Here is a 22669-nt window from a genome sequence, read left to right as displayed (position 1 = left end):
AGGAACATATGTCTCAGAGACCTGGGTTATTCCTGTATAACAAATATTATTTTTAATTTTTGAAGTTTATAAAGCAAACAGAATCATTTTTAGAGGAGTGCATTATATTAGAGATCATATAGCTAGTCAGCCAAGATTGAAAAAGACTTCTTAAAAAATACTTTAAGGGGATAATTTTATATAGAACAAAAATGAGTTCAGAGAGTACCTATGACTTCCCTAACATCCTTCCAGTTTCTTCCATTAAATTATTGCATTAGAGTGATATATTTGTCACAGTTGATGAGATAATACATTATTTATTATGATCTATAGTTAACACTAAGGTTCACTGTATGAGTATAAGTTTTCGTGGGCTCAATGAGACATAGTCACTACTGCAATTTCATATAGAAAAGTTTCTTTGTCCTAAATCCTTCATGTACCCCTGTGTTCTACATTCTGTCCTCAGAGTCTTTTGTCAGCAGTTATCTTTTCTGTCACCATAGTTCTGTGTTTTATGCACTATCAGACAGTTGGACTCTTACCGGATATAGCCTTTTAAATGGGTTCTCAAACTTAGTGGCATGAAGTTTCCTCCATTTCTTTTAAATGACCAGATGATAGTTCATTTCTTTCTAGTACTAAATAGTATATTGTCGCGCTACATCATAATTTATTGATATACTTCTACTGAAGGACATTTTGGTTGACTCAAAATCTTGGAATAATGGACAAAGTTGAAAAAAATATGAGTTTTTGTGTGTGCAGATGTTTCAACTCTAATAAATATCAAGAACTAAAATTGACGGATACGTAATGAGTCTGTAAAGTTTTACGTTTTTGTTTTGTTTTGTGGGGCTACGCCTGGCAGTATTCATGAAGCACTCTTGATTGTGTACAGGGACAGGGCGTGGACCCAGGGCAGTCGCATAGGTGGAAAGCACCCGAATGCCTGTACGACCTCTCTGGGTCATGTCTGCGTAGATGTATAAATCATTTTGACTTGTTTTCCAGAGTATGTACCACTTTTTTGTCTCAGGAGCAGTGTACTAGAATTCCTAATTTTCTACCTACATTTTCGCTGGCATTTGCTGTGGTTGCTGGTTTGATTTTGGGTCATTGTAACAGAACTTCACCTCACTGATGATTCCATGTGCAATTTCCTAAGGATATAAGAAAGGGGACACTTTTCATATGTTTTATATTCATCATTACATTTTTTTTAGATACACGTAAGAAATCACAGGCAAACTCAAGTTTACCTCAGTTTTCTATATACAGTACAAAAAATAAGTCTGTAAGATTAAATTGTAATCATTTCTATCAATCTTGAGATTTTTTTAAAATTTAGTTTTCAATTGCTATTTTATTTGGGTTTGCGTTATAGATGTTTAAACTGGGTAGACAAATTTGGGTGTGTATAAAAAGCTGTTCAGACAATGGAGCAGTATGTTAACTGAAGTTTAACAAAATACTAGACAAAGTCTAGCAAAATACTAGACAAAGTGGTTTATATGAAAGAACTGAACAAGAACAAAAAATATGCAAAGTGTATGTTAAAAAGTTATGTATTTTTCCTTTTACATATGTATATGTTTCTCAATTTTTTTACAATTTACTTAAATTAGTGCTGTTCCCCAGTATACTTTAATGTAGGTATACTTTGATGTTTTATATATATATGTATATATGTACATATATGTGGGTGTATAGACATGTATGCATATGTATACATATAGATATGTATGTACATGTACAGATACACACACACATACATACTCCTTCCAAAATTTCTTCCGGCTTCAGTCTAGTTTAGTCTAGTACATTTCTGACATTTTACAAGTTGATCAGAGCACATAATTATATTTGGGGATGTACCCACTTGTCTCTGATAATTCTACAAAAAATATTAATAAAATTAAGCTCCTAAAATACATTACAGATAGCATAGCTTTTTTATCCCTTATCTAAAATATAAGTAACTAAACTCTAATCAAAACTATTTTCGATGAAACAGAATGAGAAAACCAATAATAGAGATTATTTCTCATAAAAGAAACTAAGTTTTTCCCATGAAGAGTACCCGTTATTCGATTACCAAACTGATCTGAAAAGAAAAACAAAGAATTGCTGTGAGATAATTACATACTTGTGGTTTTGCAATAGTTTGAAATGTCCTCTAGATTTTTAGAATCATTTTCTCTATAAGAAGAAACAGACTTAAGTGTTCAAGTCCAAAGAACTCTTCAAATATATTACGTACTGTACCATTTAGAATTTATGTAACATTTAGAGGTCTTACTGAACTGGAAAATAGAGAGATGCTTTTTTTCCCCCAATTTGATCTTTACTCATTTTCCAGTCTAGTAGCAAGAAACTGCTCAGAAAGTAAAAGTCAGTGAAAATGCTATCGGCTGTTCTTGGTCTCCATTGGGAAGAACTAGTAGAAATATTAGATAAAATTAATAAAGCTCTGTGGTGAGTGCATCTTAGTGTCAGGAAGTAAAGTAATTCTTAAACTTGTTTCACAAAGAAACTGTAAATATGCTCTCTCCAGATTGAAAACACATCAGATTTGTTGCATGTTGATTGAAAAAGCACAGTATTCACAATATTACATAATATTTTTTTTTCCAAATTAAGTTCACGGTTCAGTGATCTAAGCACCCCACTAAAAAATGAAAAGATGTTCTAAGGAATTCTGAATCTCATTAAATATGAACAAATAACTGCTGGGTAAGGCCTTGGACAAGCCAGATAATCTTTCTAGGACCTAAATTTCTTTACATCTCAGTTCCTTTTCAGCTTCTGCAGTGCTCTGACTTAATGAGACAAAATTTAATAAACATTGAGGCAATTCTAGGAAATAGAAAATCATGCTATTCAGACAAAGCTATCTTTGTTGGTGACTCAGAACTGTCTACTGAAAAGAACCTGATGCTTTCCTCTCCAGATCCAGAATATAGTCCATAAGAACACTAAGAACTCTATAAGAACATAAGTCCCAAGGCACACTTTAATTCACCTCTAGGGAGACATTTTACATGTTAGCACTGCATTATTCACTATTTCTCAAAAAAAAAAATAAATCTTTCTGTTGTTGTTTGTTAATTTTATTAGAGCTGAGTAAAAATATCTCTACCATGGAAAGTATTAAAATAGCTGGGAAATCACTTAATTTACACGTTGGGGAGCGACTTGGATCATCTTTTTAAAATTCTCTAAGTGGACATTAATTTCAAATCTGTATTTTTGACAAGATTTCTACAAAGCAGTATATATTTTTTGCCAGTTCAAATAGACTGAAAGTAATCTTCTTGTTTTGAGACACTTTGCATTTGCTAATACCAGGTCTGTTTTAACACAATTTAATTACATAATTAAACATAAAAAACTGGAACTAACAGTGATTGCAATTTCAGAAGCATTTGGTCACCAATTTTGATCTCCTCAATTTATATTTCTGTCTTATCTTCCCAAACACAAACAAATTAACACTGTTTCCCCAAATAAAAACACTAAAGTATAAACAAATCTTGCTCCAAAGCAAAACCCACTTAGCTAGATTTCATTTCAAACTGTGATCATTGAATCCCAAATTGTTGTTTCCCAATACCTGCCATCAGATGGAAGCAAGAGGTTACAGATTGACATCAGCCTTATGTACATTTCCACAGACAGTGGTTAAATGTCACCCTGTGAATTAGCTAAGACTTATTAACAAGTGCATTTTCTGCCTATATAGAGCAATTATATATGATACTATTAGCAGTATCAATTAAGATAGATAAAGTAATAGCCTAATTGAATGCATGAGGAGTCTAATGGCTTTGCTTTCCATGATAATGTATTGCACTCTACAGTCATGTACAATAAGCCAGACACAGGATCAATAGAACTTTATGCTCGGGAACGCTACTAGCATAAAGGATAAGGAGACCCAATCTGAACCCATTATTCATCTTTTAAGTTAATGGGAGATATGTGTAACATTGTAAAGCTGTTTTCCAAAACCAAAGAGTATGTCAGATAATATCCAAACATCATGACTTAATCTTGATGTCTAGGTTTGAACAGATGCTCTCAAAAGTTTTATAATTAATTCAAAGATTGTCTTAAGGTGTGTGTGTGTGTGTGTGTGTGTGTGTTGCTTTCATTTATGACATTTTTCCATTACACAAAATAGATGGAATGGAATGGAATGGAATGGAATGTCATAGATGGGTCAACGTGTCAGCCTTCCAGTAGTTGCATCACTCAACTACCTATGATAAAATGTGAGGGGAAATGTGGAGTTATTGTAACTTCCTCGAGCAGTGCCCCTGTGGGAGTTAAGCTTATTTTGGTGGAGAAACTAATCTTTATTTTGCAGAGGTTGTGAAAATGATAGTGTCTCATATTAATCACTGCTTTGCATTCCAGTTTGAAGCAGCCTTGAAAAAGCTTCAGGCTTCTAGGCATTTTCCAATATTCTGGATAAAAGCAATTCTGGGAATGCAGGAGAGATGACAAATGGAATTCAAATCAGATTTATGTAGGTAACCATTCAATGAATCCAAAATAGGTTTCTACAACTTTGGAGTGAATGAGTTTTGCCACAATCGAAGCTCACACCAAAGCTTTGTTAAAGTTATAAACCTTACTTTTTATCCTGCCCTAATCTTCTTAAAGAATGCAAATAAAGAATAACAAATTCTGCTTAGAAAAGAAAAATAAGAGATTCCTTTGGAAGATAGATTTCATTGCACCAGTAACTGTCGATGTAGGATAACATTGCCACAGGAAGCTTAGGTTTATTTGCGTTACTCCGATCACAGTGCTCTCATTCTTACGTGTTTATTTGTAATTTCTTTCTTTGTGCTCTACTGACTTGTAAATATTGTTTTCGTCTTCTCCTTAAGTCCTTTGCATAGTTTGTTCAGAGCAATGAGCTTTTTGTATGGGCACAGGAAGACAGTAAATGCTATGCTTTTGTAATGGGAGTTAATTGACTCTTGGTGATATTACTCTCCTGGGCATCTGTTCCCTCAACTTAACCTTCAGTGCCCTTACTTCCTAGTCCCCCAAAAGCAGGGTCCTGACAAGGGACTGGATGAACCCAGGGCAAGTGGTGAGCTATGTGCTACCTCAGCATCGAGATGTGCCTGGCCAAAGTGCCATAATGCTTAACTATAAGTTAAGAGCATGGTCATGGACAAATTCTGTCATGATCCAAAAAAGTAATAACTAGATTCAGGGGCTAGGAAGGGAGAGTGTGTGAGAAGGGAGAGATAAGAGATTGAATAAATGGCAACTAATCAGCAACCAGTTTGGTCCTCGTTCTTCCTTCACCTGCCCATCACCAACAGCCATCCTGATCCAGTCCATACACAGCGGCTTGAGAGCACAGAACGCGGGCAAGAGAGAGCCACCCGGAGAACCCACGAACACACATCCCTCTGCGTGTGTATTTTTCACACTCCACAGTAAACAGATTATTGATGGAGGAGATTTTGAATCTCCAAGCATGAAACTAACATGCTTGCTTCATGAACTATTATTCCAATTTCACAATATCTTATGTTTGTTTCCTTGTTTGGGGATCAGACCTAGTAGTGATTAGGGGTTCAGTTCTTGGTGTAGATCTGGATGGGGCTCCTAGTGGTAGTAGAGACTGAATCGGCCTTCCACATGCAAAGCCGAAATTCAACTTGTGGAGCTCTCTCACCCTTGCTAAGGATGATTTTTTTTAGTGAAATTTAAGGTAAAGTTGTAGCCAAACACAATTAACTGAGAGTGAAAATGGCTAGAAACTTTTTGATTTGCTCCACTGACATGCAACGTGAATGGAACTAACTGTTGACACGGCAGTTCTATAGTATGTGTGATATCACATGTGTGATAATACTCAAAAGATTTCCAAAATGTAATGCAGTAAATTGAATGAGCAACTTTAGGGTACATGTGAAATGCTAATAAAGTAATTGAAACTGAATATGTAACCAGGTCAACAAAACTGTGTAACTCTGTGACTTCTCTTTCCTTGTCAAAACTGAGACAGATTCTCTTTGGTTAAAGAAATGAAACACACGCTGTAGCAACACATAGTTTAGATATCTGACAAGTTCCTTTCTAGAGTACCTACACGGTAATATTCTTCTAACTTATTTGCCAAGACAGGACATTACAAACACTCTCTTTTGTTTGGGGGGGGTCACACATAGGACTGATCATGGCTTGGTCCTGGCTCTGCATTTGGGGATCACTCCTGGCAGGCACTGGAGACCGTATGCAGTGCTCAGAATCTGACCCGGGTCTGCTGCATGCAAGGCAAACACCCAACCTTTTGTATGATCTCTCTGGCCCCTCAAACACCTTAGTGCTGATTCGTAGACTTTGGACACAAGAAAGTTTTTTTGCCCAACAAACACCTTTTCTCATTCCCACCTGATAAGCACATCCCTGATGAAGTTTCTTTTCCCTTTTCTGAACTGAGGAAGTGGGGTTGTGTATGCCACTGGACGTTTCTCTCTGGGCAAGCTCACCATACCCCCTTGCACAGTTGCATGCTTTTCCCCAGAAGTTTTCTTGAGGGATTATGCTGATGCATCTCTCTTCCCAACCTGCAGGTAGATTTCTTGTGAATAATACCCCATTTTCTCCTTATCAATCCATTCGTGTGACTTTCAGATGATCAGTGAGTGCTAAAATATGGACTACATGAAGTGTAACTAGGTGTACTGGTAGTGTTTACAAGATACAGAGGATATAATAAGAAAACAAAAAAAAGGTTAGATGTTGTTAATTTTTCTAAAGGTAGATGCAGGAATCATTTAAAATAATCTAATTGTGTTGGTAATGGTGATACTGGATTTTTCCTTTCTGTTTTGGTTACACTTTTAACAGTATTACACATGGAAACATTATTTTATTTTAAAAATTCCACAATGAAATTTTGTGAGTTAATGAGCTACTGTTCTAAAACAAAAACAGATATATTTTAAATACTAATGTCTATGATTATTATTATTCATAAAATAACTTATGTTAAGATATATTTACATTCTCACACACACTTATAAAGTAAATTTTGACCTGTTAGGTGTGTGTGTAGAAATATAAATTATGTAAGTATGTCTGTTGACTTTATTCTTTTCTAAATTACAAAATTTCCACTGTGAGATATCTGACCAATGTAGAATTTAAACATAAAAATAAAATCATTTTTATCAAAAATGCTATGACCATTATAAACATTGTATTTAATAAATTTTAAAAGTCTACACATAACATTATATAATACTAATGAAATGATCCTTTTGACTCTTACTAACTTACATACAGTGTCACTTGATGGATTTAAATATATACATCTGTAGATTTACACAAAATGCATACCAAATACCTCTACATTTTTTATTAATTTTTAATAATTTCTTGTAACACACTAAATAAAATACTTTCACCATTACTGTTAACAATAAGGAGAAGTTTTGGTTAAGTATTTATTGACTTGACAGAGAAGAAGCAAAGCAATTTAAATGCCTATTAAGATGCTAATATTATGTAATGAGCAATTAAGACCCTAAGTATTCTCAAAGCACCTTGATAGAATGAAAGACTAGAACTTTTGGAATAGATATGTTAAAATTCAAACATGAATCAGAACCTCATGCAATCAGTGTTCTTTTCATTAATAGCTTGCCATGTTTCCCACTGAATATTACATCACAGTCACTGAGGTTCTTGCAGAACAGGAAGCAAGTGGCACAGAAATCTGCTTTGATGGATGGCTGTCGAGTGTTTCTGACTCATCAAGTAAGCCAGGAAGAGTACATTACAGGCTGTGTCTCATGCAATTAGAGATCCAACTAGACCCTGAAAGGCATTTCCTCTGCCCTAATATGAAAGACATTGCAGTGTTCTCAGAGTAGAGTAGGCTTTAATTTTCTTACTCTTTCCTTTTTTTTTTCACATCCTAATAAATAACACTTTCAACGGGTAGGGCATTTGCCTTGCACACAGCTGACCCGAGTTCGATTCCTCTGACCCTCTCAGAGAGCCCAGCAAGCTACCAAGAGTATCCTGCCCACATGGCAGAGCTTGACAAGCTACCTGTGGCATATGCAATATGCCAAAAACAGTAAAAAGTCTCACACTGGAGATGTTACTGGTGCCCGCTAGAGCAAATTGATGAACAAAGGTGCAACAGTGCTACAGTGCTACCTGGTCACTCATAGTTGCTTTCCTTCTACTTCCAAATTGAATAATGACATTTTCCAAAGTAGGATATATATTTGGACAGCACTATTAAATGGGTTGACTGACTAGCTTTAAATCTCAGATTGATGAGATAAAGCTTTTGTTTTGTTATGCACTTCAATTTAGTAGAACTTTTATAGAAAACGTAAAATAATTTTTTCATCTGGATGGGGGAAAAATGTCTCTTTGAAATAAAATGCCCTATTGTTCAAGACCCTGCACAGAGGACAAGACACTAGATAATGAGAGAGGGTGGCATACATGTCGAAATATTCTTTTTATATAAGAATTTGAATAGCTGGGGCTGGAGAGACAGCACAGCGGGTAGGGCATTTGCCTTGCACTCGGCCGACCACAGTTCAATTCCCAGGATTCCATATGGTCCCCTGAGCACCGCCAGGAGTAATTGCTGAGTGCATGAGCCAGGAATAACTCCTGAGCATTGCCAGTTATGACCCAAAAAAGCAAAAAAAAATTTTTGAATAGCTGTTAAACTGTTAAACCATAACAATAAATTTATTCATCATTACTCATTATTCTAAGATGCTAAAACATTCGTGAAACGTCCATAATTGTGGGTTAAGATCCAGCAAGCATTTATTCTGGAAAAGAAAACAATGAGAATAACAGAAATGAAAAATGTCATCAATTACTTTGCAGGACTCTAAAAATTGAAGGTTTGTAACCATTTAAGGAAGGTTTATTCAAGAAAAGCTGCTGAATTCCGTTAACAATGGTAGGTGAACTTCATGGCATTTAAACCTGCCTTCATTGTATGCTTCTTTCCCCAGCTCTCAGGAAGCTGAAAAACAGTAACCTCGTAACTCTGGCTTCTTTGAATATCAATTATCAGCCCCTCAAATGGGCATAGAGCCCCCTGACAGCCCCAGAACCAGAAAGCTGTCGCTGTGCTCTGCTGAAAAGCTTAGTCCTCAGAACTTGCCCCCATTTACCTGGCTCAAAAACTCCTTGGATCAGAGTCTCACTCCAAGGCATTTGCTAAAAGCGAAACGTTAATAGCAGGGAATTCTTAGAGGACCATATTCAGACAGAGTGATGCTTTCTGGAGAAAGATGTCAGAACCTTGATTTGACTATCATTATTAGTCAACCTTATCTCTAGACAAACAGAGAACAAAGGATAAGGAGAAAATTAATTGCCTGCTGATGCGTTGAAGGCATACAATTCTGCCCCCTTCCACACACACTCAGGCGCACACTCACACATGGGGTCTCTTAGCAAAATCTGGATATTAATTCAAAGAATCTCTATCTAAAATTTATGTTAACACCAGATTAATTGGGTAGGGACTTCAGTGTTCTCGTGTGAAAAACAATTAAGATTTAGGAAATTAGCCCAATAATGTCTCTGGGTAAACCAGTGTCAAGAATAACAAGGACAATATCTGGGTGAGGAAATGAGAAAAAAAAAACAATCTCATTGGCAGAATTGCCATATTACATTTTTAATACATGCATATATTTTAACAAGGTATAAAGAATTTTTAGAAGTCGATAATACCAAAAATGAACAACTTAAGGAATGGGCAGAGGGCATTAATAGACACTTCTCTAAAGAGGATAAGAATATTTTTAAAATGACTAATAAGAATATGAATAAGACATGAAAAGAGGTTCAACATCATTAGCCATTAGGGAAATTGAGATTGAAACCACAAAATACTCTATATATACTCTGGATGACAAAAATGAACATAAGCATGAGTTGATGGTGATGTGCAGAAATTTAAACATTCATGCATAATTAAAGAGAACAGAAAAAAATTATGCAGTCTCTTTAGAAAATGATTTGACAGTTCTTCAAAAATTTAAAGATGATCACCAGAGAAGTTGTACAGCAGGTAAGGCACTTTCCTTTGTCTGATGCTGAACCCAGGTTCAATCCTCAGCACTCCCGATGGTACCCCAAGCCCAGCCGGGGAGATCCCCAAGTGTGGTACCAGGATGAAGCCCTGAATACGACTGAGTGAGGCCCCATGCAAAAAAGCTGGCTATATGATTGAATAATTCCATTTCAAATAATGAGAATCAAAGGAATAGGTTCACACACACCAGAAAATACGCACATATTCACAGCATTATTCATATTAGACAAAATATAAACTCAACTACATGTACATTAACATATTAAAAATAAATAAAATGTATACTCATATACCGTAACACTCAGGTACAAAGAGTGAGGATCACTTTTAAGTTGTTGCTATCCCCCAATCTATTCAATGACTAGAGCTTAGAAATAGAGATGATGTGCGTACAGGCAGTTATGTCCATGGAATGCTGTAACTATGCTAACTACAACTGAAATTTGTAAGTCCACATCAGTTGGTTCAGTGTTAATCCAACATTTCGGGAACTAATATAGATTCATTCTCTTCCTTTACTTGTGACCCCCCCACCCCCCAACTTCCTGTTATGGTTCCTTTAATTGACTGGATCAATACATAGTTCAGTAGTCCATTTGTGATAGATAACAAGCCTGGCAACCAGGTATTTCTCACTTCACATTCCCTGCATCCTTAGCTGAAATACGAATAATGTCTCCATCCTCTACCCAATCCACCTCTTTCCCCAAGTCAGATTGAATGCAGCAGGCTATCATGTCTATTTCTAAACTAGCCTAACATAGTCACTATGACACAAATAAATGTCTTGCAGGAAAAGTTCCCTTCCATAAGTATGCTATTTAATTTTTTTTCTGATTCTATGCATTTATTTTGCAGATGAACATTAGAATAATTTTGTCATTAAAATATTGCACTCACCACTTGATTAGAATTGTGCTAAATATGCAAATTAGTTTTCAGAGGATGTATAATTATCTTATTACTCAGTAAATTACATATTACTCATCTTTTTTAAATTGTTAATTTTTTAAAGTTCCTGATTTCTAATTAATACTTTTGCTTTATCAGAAAAGATTTTTGGATTAGTACCTTATAATCTTTTATTTATTTTCAAGCATCTTCAACTCTTCCTCAAAAATTACCATTTAAACATCAGATATTTTGGTACTGTCCTCAAAGGTAGGCTTTTTGTTATTTATTAGTTTCTTCCATTTATATTTCTATGAGTACCTTTTAGTCTAAAATTATGTTGTGCCTGATACTAATATTTCGGCTGTTGCTTTAAAAGTGCTGCTGGGGTCTGACTTTAGGGGAGAGACTCTCCAAACAATAATAGTGAGTTTTGTTGAAATATTGTATACAATCAAAGTGAAAGTAAAGTGAAATTTATTAGTTACACAGGCGGGGGGGGGGCTAAGGGTGGGGGAGCTAGGGGCGTGGGGGGGTTAGGGGTGTGGGGGGGCAGGGTGGAGCTATACTGGGATTCTTGGTGGTGGAATATGAGCATTGGTGAAGGGATGGGTATTCGAGCATTGTATAACTGAGATTTAAACCTGAAAACTTTGTAACTTTCCACATGGTGACTCAATAAAAAATTTAAAAAAAAAAGGAAAAAAAAAGAAATTAAGTTCTTTTTTAAGAAAAAAAATTTAAAAAAAAATAAAAGTGCTGCTGGAATAGGAGAGAGAGCACAAAAGACTGAGGCTATGTTTTTCATGTGAGGAGGCACCGTTCAATGTCTGGCACTGATGATCTTTTTAGGACTCATATCTCTTTAAATTTCAAATCTATAAATCCTGCAAAAGCACTTCTGGGGTACTTTTTATATCCTACTCTTGAGAGTGCATTCTTATATACCTCCCGATTAAAATTCCTGGTCAATACTCTCCCTGAACAATTTGACATATTTAAATTCATCTGAGCAAGTTCATTCTTTTTGGGGGTGATGGGTCTGGGATTATTCCTGGCTCAGCGCTCAGGGATAATTCCCGGAGGTGCTCAGGGGAACATATGCTACGCCTGGAACAGACCAGGGTTGCTGTATGCAAGGCAAGTGCCTTAACTTCTAGTCCTCTGGCCCTGCACTTTATCATTATTATTATTATTTATTATTATTTATTAAATTATTATTTATGTTAAAATTATTATTATTAATAATCTTTTAGATATTTTGAAATGTAAACTTTTTAGTAAGTTTTATTTTAAACTTTCAACTATTTCCCTCCTCATTCTCTTAACACTTAAACATCTGAAATATAGAAGATCTAGTGTCAGAGAGTCACTTAGCTGGTCCTAAGACATCAAATCATTGTTTCTCAGTAACTTTTCCAGGCTCCAAATAGCAGTTTAGTGATTTTTGGAAGGTTCCATTGAATGAATAGGAGATATCTAACTTCAAACCACAAGTCATGCTTTGGCCTGCACTTCTGGGCTAGCACCTTTTGTCTTCTTTCCCCAAACATTTCAAAATTCCTTTCACAAACCACTGCCTGCTTTGGGATCAAAATCAAGTTAGCTCCGGGTTTCCTTCTGTGTTTATCATTTCTGGCCTGAGCCTATTCTCCTGGGCTAACAGTCTTTTGGTTGAGACTCTACATGCACTTATTTCCAATCTTCTTTTCATGTTTATTTTGAAGAGGCAGTTTTCATGTATAAATGGAATGGTATCCCATAGGTCCGGACAACCTACAAGCAGATGTTTCTTTTTTAACACTGGTTTCTGGCATAATACTCTTCCTCTCTTCTACTGCACTTTTCAAACTCTTATGATTCCTTTCACTAGTTTCTTTTATCTCCCACACTCCTTAAAAGTCAGAGATCCTCAAATGAAATTAAGAATTTATTATTTTTTTCTTTTGGGACCCACTCCTTTTTGTGATGTTTTTCCTAGTCATGTGGTATAGTTTCTATCTCAAAATAAAAGTCACTCATTTTATCTACAGCTCAAATAGTTTCTCTAAATTTGACTTCAGGATCACATGTCCTACTCAATATATCAACTGGAATACACAATAGACATCTACACTTGCCATGTCCAAATACAAGTTTCTCAACACATAAATATCATCTCCTTTGAAGTTACTGTAAAGCTAGTAAGATAGATGCATCTCTCTTTGAGAATTTTACCAAGAAGTTCATTTGCTATTGTCAAATGGAAATGAAATATGCAAAAAGAGTTCATGACAAATATACATACACGCACAGAAACATACAACGAAAATTATCTGAGTTTCCTGGATGTTGGTCAAGGGGTATTGCAGGGTATTAATTATGTAGTACAACCAGAGAGCAACTAGCAACGTTTTATGGAGACTGAAATCCACTATTTCCTCCATCAGAAAAATAACCAGCAAAGAATTGGTGATATGATGAGATGTGTTGAGAGAGGACAGTAATAAAATTGGTGGAAGAATTTATAGTTCTTAATATACTGTCAACATCACAGTCATCAAATTTGGTCACTTCAGTTGCCATTTTATGGCCTGAATAAATGTCACCGTAATTTTGAATTTATACAAACATACATTAATGGGAGCAAATAGCCTTATAGAGTTGAGCTTTCACAAAGTTCTTACACCTTATATTCAAAAACAAAATCACAATGCAAACAGTTCCCCCCCACTACCTCAAGGGCATGGAGTCTTGGCACCATAATTCTATTCTTGGAATTTGGACACGTAAGCAATATTGTATATTCTTGTAATTCTAATTCATTCTATTCCAAAGATTGTCTTTTACAGGAAAAATCTCAAAATAGTATGTATGTACTGATGGGGATTATTTGACTAAATATTGATGTAACCATGACAGGAGGAGTCTCTCCAGTGAAGAACTGGCAGCCAGAGAGAATCGTCAGCCCAGTTTGTCCTACACTGTCTCAGGTGGCATAAAACTGCAGAGATATATTCATCAACTCATTCAGGCTATGAATTATAGGCTCTGTTCAAGAATGTGATAAGTATGCTCATTGAAAGAAAAGAAAGGGCTCAACATTGAAAATTTAATTGCATAGTATGTAAATTTTGTTAAGCAGTCTCACAATCTAGTTTGAGAAAAATATAAAAATGAGGAAAAATGTTTCATTCTATGACATAAATTTTATTTTACTTCACTGTTGTTGTTTTAGGTCACACCTAAAAATAGGGCTCAGGGCTTTCTCCTGTGTCTGTGCTCAGAGATCATTCCTGGCAGTACTCAGGAGATCATGCCTGATGCCAGGGATAGAATATGACTTGGCTCCATGCAAGGCAAGCACTCTTTCAGTCCCAATAAAATTTTAATAAGTATATTCCATGTGCTCAGGAAGTGGATAACTCCCACACCTACTTTTTTCATTGTTATCTAGCCAAATAATGCCAAAAGTCTGTGATGTAAATTTTCAGCATTTTTCCCTCACCTCAGAGATTCTCAGACAGAAATACTCAGATTCCTTTTCTCCACAAAAATATTTTTTTACACATTATAAATGAGTGGACTGGAGCAATAGCACAGTGGGTAGGGCGTTTGTCTTACATGTGGACAACCCAGGTTCGATTCCTCTGTCCCTCTCAGAGAGCTTGGCAAGCTATAGAGATCTTCCAATCCACACGGCAGAGCCTGGCAAGCTACCTGTGGCATATTCGATATGCCAAAAATAGTAAGAACAAGTCCCAGAATGGAGACGTTACTGGTGCCCGCTCAAGCAAAACAATGAAGAACGGGATGACAGTGCATTATAAATGAATGAGAATTGAAGCTGGACATGTTATCATTCAGCTAAACTACTTCTTCCAGTTGGTAAATAAAATTTCACTCATTGAATGTAAGTCAAAGTGGTATTACTCTTCTGGCTGGTTATTGTAATTGGTACATCTGTCCCGTGCTTCCCTCCCCAGCCAATGGATTTGCACTGGCCAGTGAGCCAGCCAGCTTCAGTCATGCAGGTCAACAGTGCTCCCGGATTGGGACTGGCAAACTATAGCCTACAGGTCCGATCTCTTCTTGGTCCTTCTTTTTTATTTTAATAATTGGCAAATTGCCATGCATAGTCTGTGCCTTGTCATTTTCTGCTCTTGACAATGAGCAGAAAATTATAGCAGAGAAGAAGTTTTTAAGTTTTAATAATGATCAAATGAACCATTGTTTCTCTCATGGTTATTGTCTCCGGTGTTGAATCCAAAGTGTGACCATCATAACACAAATCATATTGATTTCATCCTATGTTATCTTTATAGTTTTGAAGTGTTCATTTAGAGCTATATTTACGATCATTTTTGGTAAGGGTATATTTTTCTTTATTATTAGTATTCTTTATTATTATTCTTTATTTACTTAATAATTATTCATTATTATTTATTTATTATTATTATTCTTTATTATTTTCTTGTGACTGCCAGTAGTTCCAATATCTTTTGTTTTTGGATTATAGTACACAATTGTGTAAAAACACAAAAAAGGAAAAGGGGCGCACACTGCACAAGGCAGAGGGCAGCGGCGCTGTCTCTCCCACCACCCGCGTTTGGTAGTCTCCAGCCGCTTCCCCACCCCAGGGAGGTTGATGGCGATGATGAGGCAGGCGAAGGAAGGAACAGAGCCAGGCTGGTTTATTCCATTCCCATCTCCATTATCCTCTGATTCTCCCCCTGCTTCTTCCTCCCCCATCCTACTTTATTCTCCTTCTCCTCTGGATTTGGATCTCGATCTAGCTTCTCCAGATCTGGCAATGGGACTCGCATTGGGACTCGCCCCGGGACTGGCCCTGGGACTGACCCCAGGACTGACCCTTGGACTGACCCTCAGCCCACTCTCACAGCCTAGTTAAATCCCTCAGAATGAGGGGTTGGGGTTTACACATAGGTGTGGTCACCATCAATAGGGGGTAAAGTTCTTTCCTTTAGGGGATGCTTCTGCTAGGACAGATTCTCTTTCAGCAGGACACCCGCCCAAGAGCGGAATCCCAGGGGTGTGTTTCTCCTCTCCTTGTAACATAGTATTATATGTAATACTAACATATAAGTATTCATATTATTAATCATTTTGTATGGACATAGCAAGAGATGCATCAAGCTTATAGCATTGCTTTCCTCGGGTCATCTCGATCTCAGACTACAGTGCTCAGGCCAGATTAGTCTTTCCTATCCCTGGCAGGGTCCTAGTCTTGTCGTTGCTTTTGGATCATGACATGACATGTCCATGACCAAGCTCTTAACATATAGTTAAGCATTAGGCACTTTGGCCAGGCCCATCTTGAAGCCAGGGTAGCACATAACTCACCACTTGCCCTGGGTCTGTCCCGTCCCTCGTCGGGACCCTGATTTTGGGGGTGCTAGGAAGTAAGGGCAGCTGAGGCTTAAGTCGAGAAAGCAGATGCCCGGGAGTGAATAATATTTGAAGCCAAATAAATCCCATGTTACCAAAGCATATTAACAACTGTCTTTCTTTGTCCATACAAAAAGGATATTGCTTTAAAGTAAACTATTAAAAAGACACAAGGAGAGGAGAAAGGCAATATTAACTTACAATACGAGTTCACTGTCCTAGCAAGGTCTGACCTTACAAATTAACAGAGTCTGATTAGAGAAGAGTTGATTGACTAGTTGGGGAAGGGAGCATAGAAGTGATTACATATAGACAAAGGAGTGGAAGTGACTTGGGAGCAGGACATACCAATGAAGTCTAGAATTGTTTAGAGATTATTACCAGATAAGCCCAAACTCTATGGCAAGGGAGAAAGGACAAACCAATGATATCCTACACACAATCCTTTAAATACATTTTTTGATAATATTTTTTGAATATTTTTGCAATTAGGTCAATGAGAAACATTGATCTGTAATTTATTTCCTTCTAATGTTTTTGTCTAGTTTTGTACTATAGTAATTTTGATATCAAAGGATGAGTTATGAATGTTTCCTTTTTATATTTTATCTTATAAAAATATACAGAACTACTATAATTTATTATTTAAAAGTTTCATATAAATAACTAGAGAATTCATCTGGTTTCAGGCTTATTTCAATAAATATATTCTCAATATCTCATAAAGATCAGTTTGCAGATATAGCTAGAAAAAAACTTCCAGGGTTTTCATACTTCCAAAATTTATTTCTTGAATTTCCTAAACATGCTTAAACAAAAGAGTAAAGCCTTAAAATGCTTTTTGTGAGAGAAATATCAATTTTCATTCTTTATTTTATGTTTTGCCCAAAAGAACACTGAGGTACTCTTTCTATCTGTACATAAAAAGAAGAGAAGAACAGGAGTATAAAAGCTGGGAAGGAAGATTTCTGGACGCATAGAGGTGTATTTTTGCTCACATTTTGCTCACATTAAAGCTTGTATAGACATCAAGAAATGCAAAAGAGCACTCCTCAAAAATGAGAAACCAGCTGTTTGAGCAGCATTTCCTTATGGCACCTGAGAAACAAATTATCAAGAGTCCCCATTACAAATCTCAGCATCTTCTTCTATATCATATTAATACCCTTCATTTCATGTTTAAAACCTTGCGAGACTCTGAATCCTACTAACAATATAAATTGGCAACCAACCAACTTAGACTTTGGTTATGGATTCTGACTGGGTTGGTCTTCTGGCTGCATGATTTAAGAGATTCTTTGATCAAAGTTATAGAGTTTCTGGGATTCCGTCTGTGTCTTGAGATTAAAAGTAGTGTTTAAGCTTGTCTTTCTCTTGCACTAGTTATCTGCAACTATTGAGTCTTTAAGCTACTCTCAATCTCTGTCCTGCTCTATCGTTGTTATTTTTTTAGCTTTTTATAGTTTATTAGTTTTAATCAATGTCACTTGATTTATAAAAGTCTGTCCCAAATTGTGCCCTTCAATTCCAGATGATAACACATTATTGTTAATTAGGTGCTTACTACAGCATGCCATATGCTGCCAAATTTTAATTATGTAACACTGATAGCATTTTTAATAGCTCTCAAGTCCATATAATCAATATCATCTTACTATTTTGGGGGAGGAATCTTCATCATAAATAATTCCTGGTACCTACATCTCTGCATCACTTTTAGTTATTTCAAGATATGCAAGTTAATATTTATTTAAGCAGAAAAAAATTCAGTGACTCTCAGAAATCAGGAGTACACTAACTTACTTCTTAGAGTTCAGAAAAATACTTGAAAAGCATGTACTAGATAATCAAGATGTGCAAATACAAAGATACTGGAAAAGCAAAATAAATAGAAAATTTATTACATGTAAATTTGGTCAAAATGCAATTTTGATCCAAATCAAAGGAAATACATATTTTGGTTATGATTTGATTATTTTTCTATTTCTAACTTTATCACAATAAAAGGACAAGAAAATACAGTTTTGAGACCTAAATTATTTTAAGAGAAAAACCAGAAACCCAGGAGGTAAAAATTCTCTAGTAGATATTTTGTCTTAAAGGAACATGGACACTTCCTAAAATGATTATTTTTCACCTGAAGCTGTTATCTAGAGACATCGTAGTTGAGCTCATAGATTCTAAATTGTGTGTCTGTTTTGGACCAGGTGTGTTCCTTCACAATCATATACTGACACACAGTAGGATGGTATTAGGAAATAGGGCCTCTGTGGGTGATTGAGTCAGGAGGTAGAACCCACATAAAGAAGATTCATGTCCTTATAAAAGAGAGCCAAAACATACATCAAAAAGAACAAGAACAACCAGTGCTGGTGTGAATGAGGGGAGAAAAGGACTCTCATTCATTGTTGGTGGGAATGCTGACTGGTCCAGCCTTTTTGGAAAACAATATGGACACTCTTCCAAAAACTAGAAATTGAGCTTCCATATGACCCAGCAATACCAGTTCTGGGAATATATCCCAAGGGTGCCAAGAAGTAGACATGACAACTGTACTTGCATGTTAACTGCAGCACTGTTCACAATGGCCAGAATCTGGAAACAACCTGAATCCCCGGGAACAAACAACTGGTTAAAGAAACTTTGGTATATCTACACAATGGAATACTATGCAGCTGTTAGAAAATATGAAGTCATGAAATTTGCTAATAAGTGGATGGACATGGAGAGTATCATGCTATGTGAAATGAGTCAGAAAGAAGGAGACAGACATAGAAGGACTGCACTCATTTGTGGAATATAAAATAACATAACATGAGACTAACACCCAAGGACAGTAGAGATGAGGGCCAGGAGGATCGTTCCAGGATTTGGAAGCCTGCCTCATATGCTGGGGGAAAAGTCAGTTGGGATGGAGAAGCAATCATTAAGTCAATGATAGTTGGAGGGGTAGCTTGGGATGGGAGATGCGTGCTGAAAGTAGACTAAGGACCAAACACAGTTGCCTCTCTTTATCTGTATTGCAAACCATAATGCCCCAAAGTAGAGAGAGAGTAACACAGAGGGTGCCTGCCAGAGAGGCAGGGGCCAGGATGAGGTGGGGTGGCGGAAGGAATACTGGAGACATTGGTGGAGGAAAATGCACACTGGTGGAGGGACAGGTCTCTAACCATTGTATAACTGAAACTCAATCACAAAAGCTTTGTAACTGTATCTCCCAGTGATTCAATAAAATTTTAAAAGAGAGAGAGAGAGAGAGAGAGAGAGAGAGAGAGAGAGAGAGAGAGAGAGAGAGAGAGAGAGCCTTTCTGCCCCACTCCCTGATGAGGTCTCAATCAGAGGATTGCCAGCTATGAACCAACAACTGGGCTCTTCCCAGTCTTACCAGATGCTCAATATATGTGCACCTTGAACTTGGCTTCCCAAAGCGCGAGGAATGTTGCTGAAGCTACATGTACTTTGGTATCTTTGCTGTAGCAGCCGATAGCACAGTGGTTGGGTGTTCGCCTTTCACACGGCCGACCCGTGTTCGATTCCTCTGCCCCTCTCAGAGAGCCCGGCAAGCTACGGGAAGTATGGAGCCCGCAGGGCAGAGCCTGACAAGCTACACGTGCATATTGGATATGCCAAAAACAGTAACAATAAATCTCTCAATGAGAGACATTACTGGTGCCCGCTCGAACAAATCGATGGGCAACGGGATGACAGTGACAGTGCTGTAGCAGCCTGATCAGACTACGGAAGTCACTCACCTACTAGGCAACCCCAGACTATGACTGAGTTTCCTGAACCTCCATACCTCCATCTTTCCATCCAGACAGGGAATAGTGTGCAATGGCAATCCCACTCCATTTTTTTTTTTTTTTTTTTAGGATTAAATGGATTAGTGGATGGAAAGAACCACAAGCAGTGTTTGGAACAGAAAGGCCAGCAGGGACTCTGAGACAGAAGAGATGTTTGTGCTTTGGCCCGTAGGTCACGAAGAGGATGAGCTGTAGCACAGGGTGGAAGAGCAGGCCTGCTCAAGACTATGGCTGCCTGCTGTTTGTCCAGATGAGGTGCAAAACAAATGGAACAAATGAACTTGGGGATACAGAGGACCTAGAGAGGTTGGCCATCAGAGAAATGAGTCACAAGTATAATAAGCCTGAAACTTCGGAGCTGTTAGTTAAGATTATCATAAGACTTTAGCAGCATTTATTTTTATTAAATGTAGTCATTAGAAAATAAATATGGGGTCGGAGTGATAGTACAGCGAGTAAGGTAATAGTAAGCGATAGTACAGTGAGTAAGGTAATAATAGTAAGCGATAGTACAGCGATAGTACAGCGAGTAACAGGGCTAACCCAGATTCCATTCCTGGCATCCCAAATGGTCCCCCAAGCACCCACCAGGAGTAATTCCTGAGTGCACAACCCAGAGTAATACCTGAGCATCGTTGGGTGTGACCCCAAAATGCAAATAAATAAATAAATGTTATTTCTACTCGCATTTAAAGCTTCCAAGAAGTGATTCTTATGTATAAAACAGTAAAATCAAAACTACTTTGAAAGTTAAAATATGGAGTCACAATTAGGAAGATATTATAAACTTTTAAAATCAATACTAAGATCTCTAGCTAAGAAAGAAGCATTTCAAGTTCCTGAGAATACAAAATGCAGCAATGCCTAATACATAAAAGTGTATTCAATAAACATTGGAATTGCTTACACTGTGTAAAATTCTACATTTACAAAAATGACATTATTTCAAAGGAATGAACAATGAAAATCTTTAGGTGATCCCAAATTTCTAGACAAGAAGGAAGATGCACCGATTATATGGATCTTGATGCAATATGAAAAAAATAGATTAGAATAGTGTCATTTTAGGTATTTTAGTCACTTATTAAAAAACTGAAAAATTGTTTATTTCTTGAATATTGTCTTAAAATAATAATAGTATATATATATTTTTTTCATATCCTGAAGGAGGACGAGGTCTACATTAACCAGTCAATAGTCACATCTATTATTTAGTAGGCAGATTGGATGTTCCAATCACTTGGCTGCCTTCAGGCAAATTTCTAATGCAAAGAAGAATACTGTTGGGTTTCACACAGTCTTAATTTGCAGCTTTAAGTATAAAAATGCAAAGGCCAACTTGCCTACAAGCCAAAAGTTTTATTTATATACTCACCTAATATCTCCAAAAGTGGGACTTGCAAAAATGCATTTGCTTTCACTCTTATTCATATGCATCCACCTTTAACAATAATCTGAGCTAAGTCATCCAATGATCAATTATATCTTGAATGTCACTCAGTTGGGAAAGCTGAAAGTTAGAGGCCTGCAGGGTAAATGTCAAGTGAATGGGTTTGGAGTGTGGCCATATGTGATTAGCAGAGCTGTTTGCAAGCACCTGTAATCTTCCCTGAGCTCCTGACATGCAGGGGAGAACATAGGGTCCTTTGCAGCCCGGGGACAGTTAAGGGAAGTGGAGAGTGAAAATTCAATCCCACTTAATAAACGCTCTTTGAATATCTTAGATGATCAAATAAGTGGACTAAGTTTATGTGTTATCCTAATCGAGAATGCCCTGCTGCACAATTGCTTCAGTTCTCTATTTAAATACTGAAATATTTCATCTGTATTGACTGTGTTTACAATGGGATTCTCATCATATTGGCATTGTTACAAGCTGTTTATTCTCCCTTTAAGTGGATATTAAAAATAGCTGCCACTAAGGTCTGCTCTTACTAGGGTATGCCATTTCCTTTTGCCTTGCACGGTGGAGTGTATAAAGTTAACAAAATGAAATTCATCCTTATGATAATTAATAGGCAAAGAAATATTAATATCTCTAATTCTTGCTTCTAACTAGGAAGAAGTACTTTCACATAAGAGAAGCTCATTTGAAAAAAATAAAACCTTGGATGAACTCAGGAGAGTGGATTTAGATGTTTTGAAAGATGGTATATTAAAGGCTTTTTTAAAGGAACCACAGCCAAATATCACTAATATTGCTCTTAACAGTGTTCATTTGAAGGAGAAAGCTAGATGGGTTTGCCCTGTGTAGAAAAATGACTTTCCATTGACATCTACAGGGACAAGTGGAATCAAGACTTAACTCCTTGGGCCCTGGAAGACAGGAGAGCTTGCTTGGTACAAAACAAATCTGTGTGCAATCCTTGGCATCCCATATGGCCCCTTGAGACCACCAGGAGTGATTCCTGAGTACAGAGCCAGGAAGAAACCCTGAGTAGTACCAGGCCTGGCCCCAAAACCAAAGCAAACAAAAAGA

This window comes from Sorex araneus, chromosome 6 (assembly GCF_027595985.1).
Source record: "Sorex araneus isolate mSorAra2 chromosome 6, mSorAra2.pri, whole genome shotgun sequence".
Taxonomy (NCBI): Eukaryota; Metazoa; Chordata; class Mammalia; order Eulipotyphla; family Soricidae; genus Sorex; species Sorex araneus.
The sequence above is the reverse complement of the archived record's forward strand: the minus strand, read 5'-3'. Positions refer to the sequence as shown.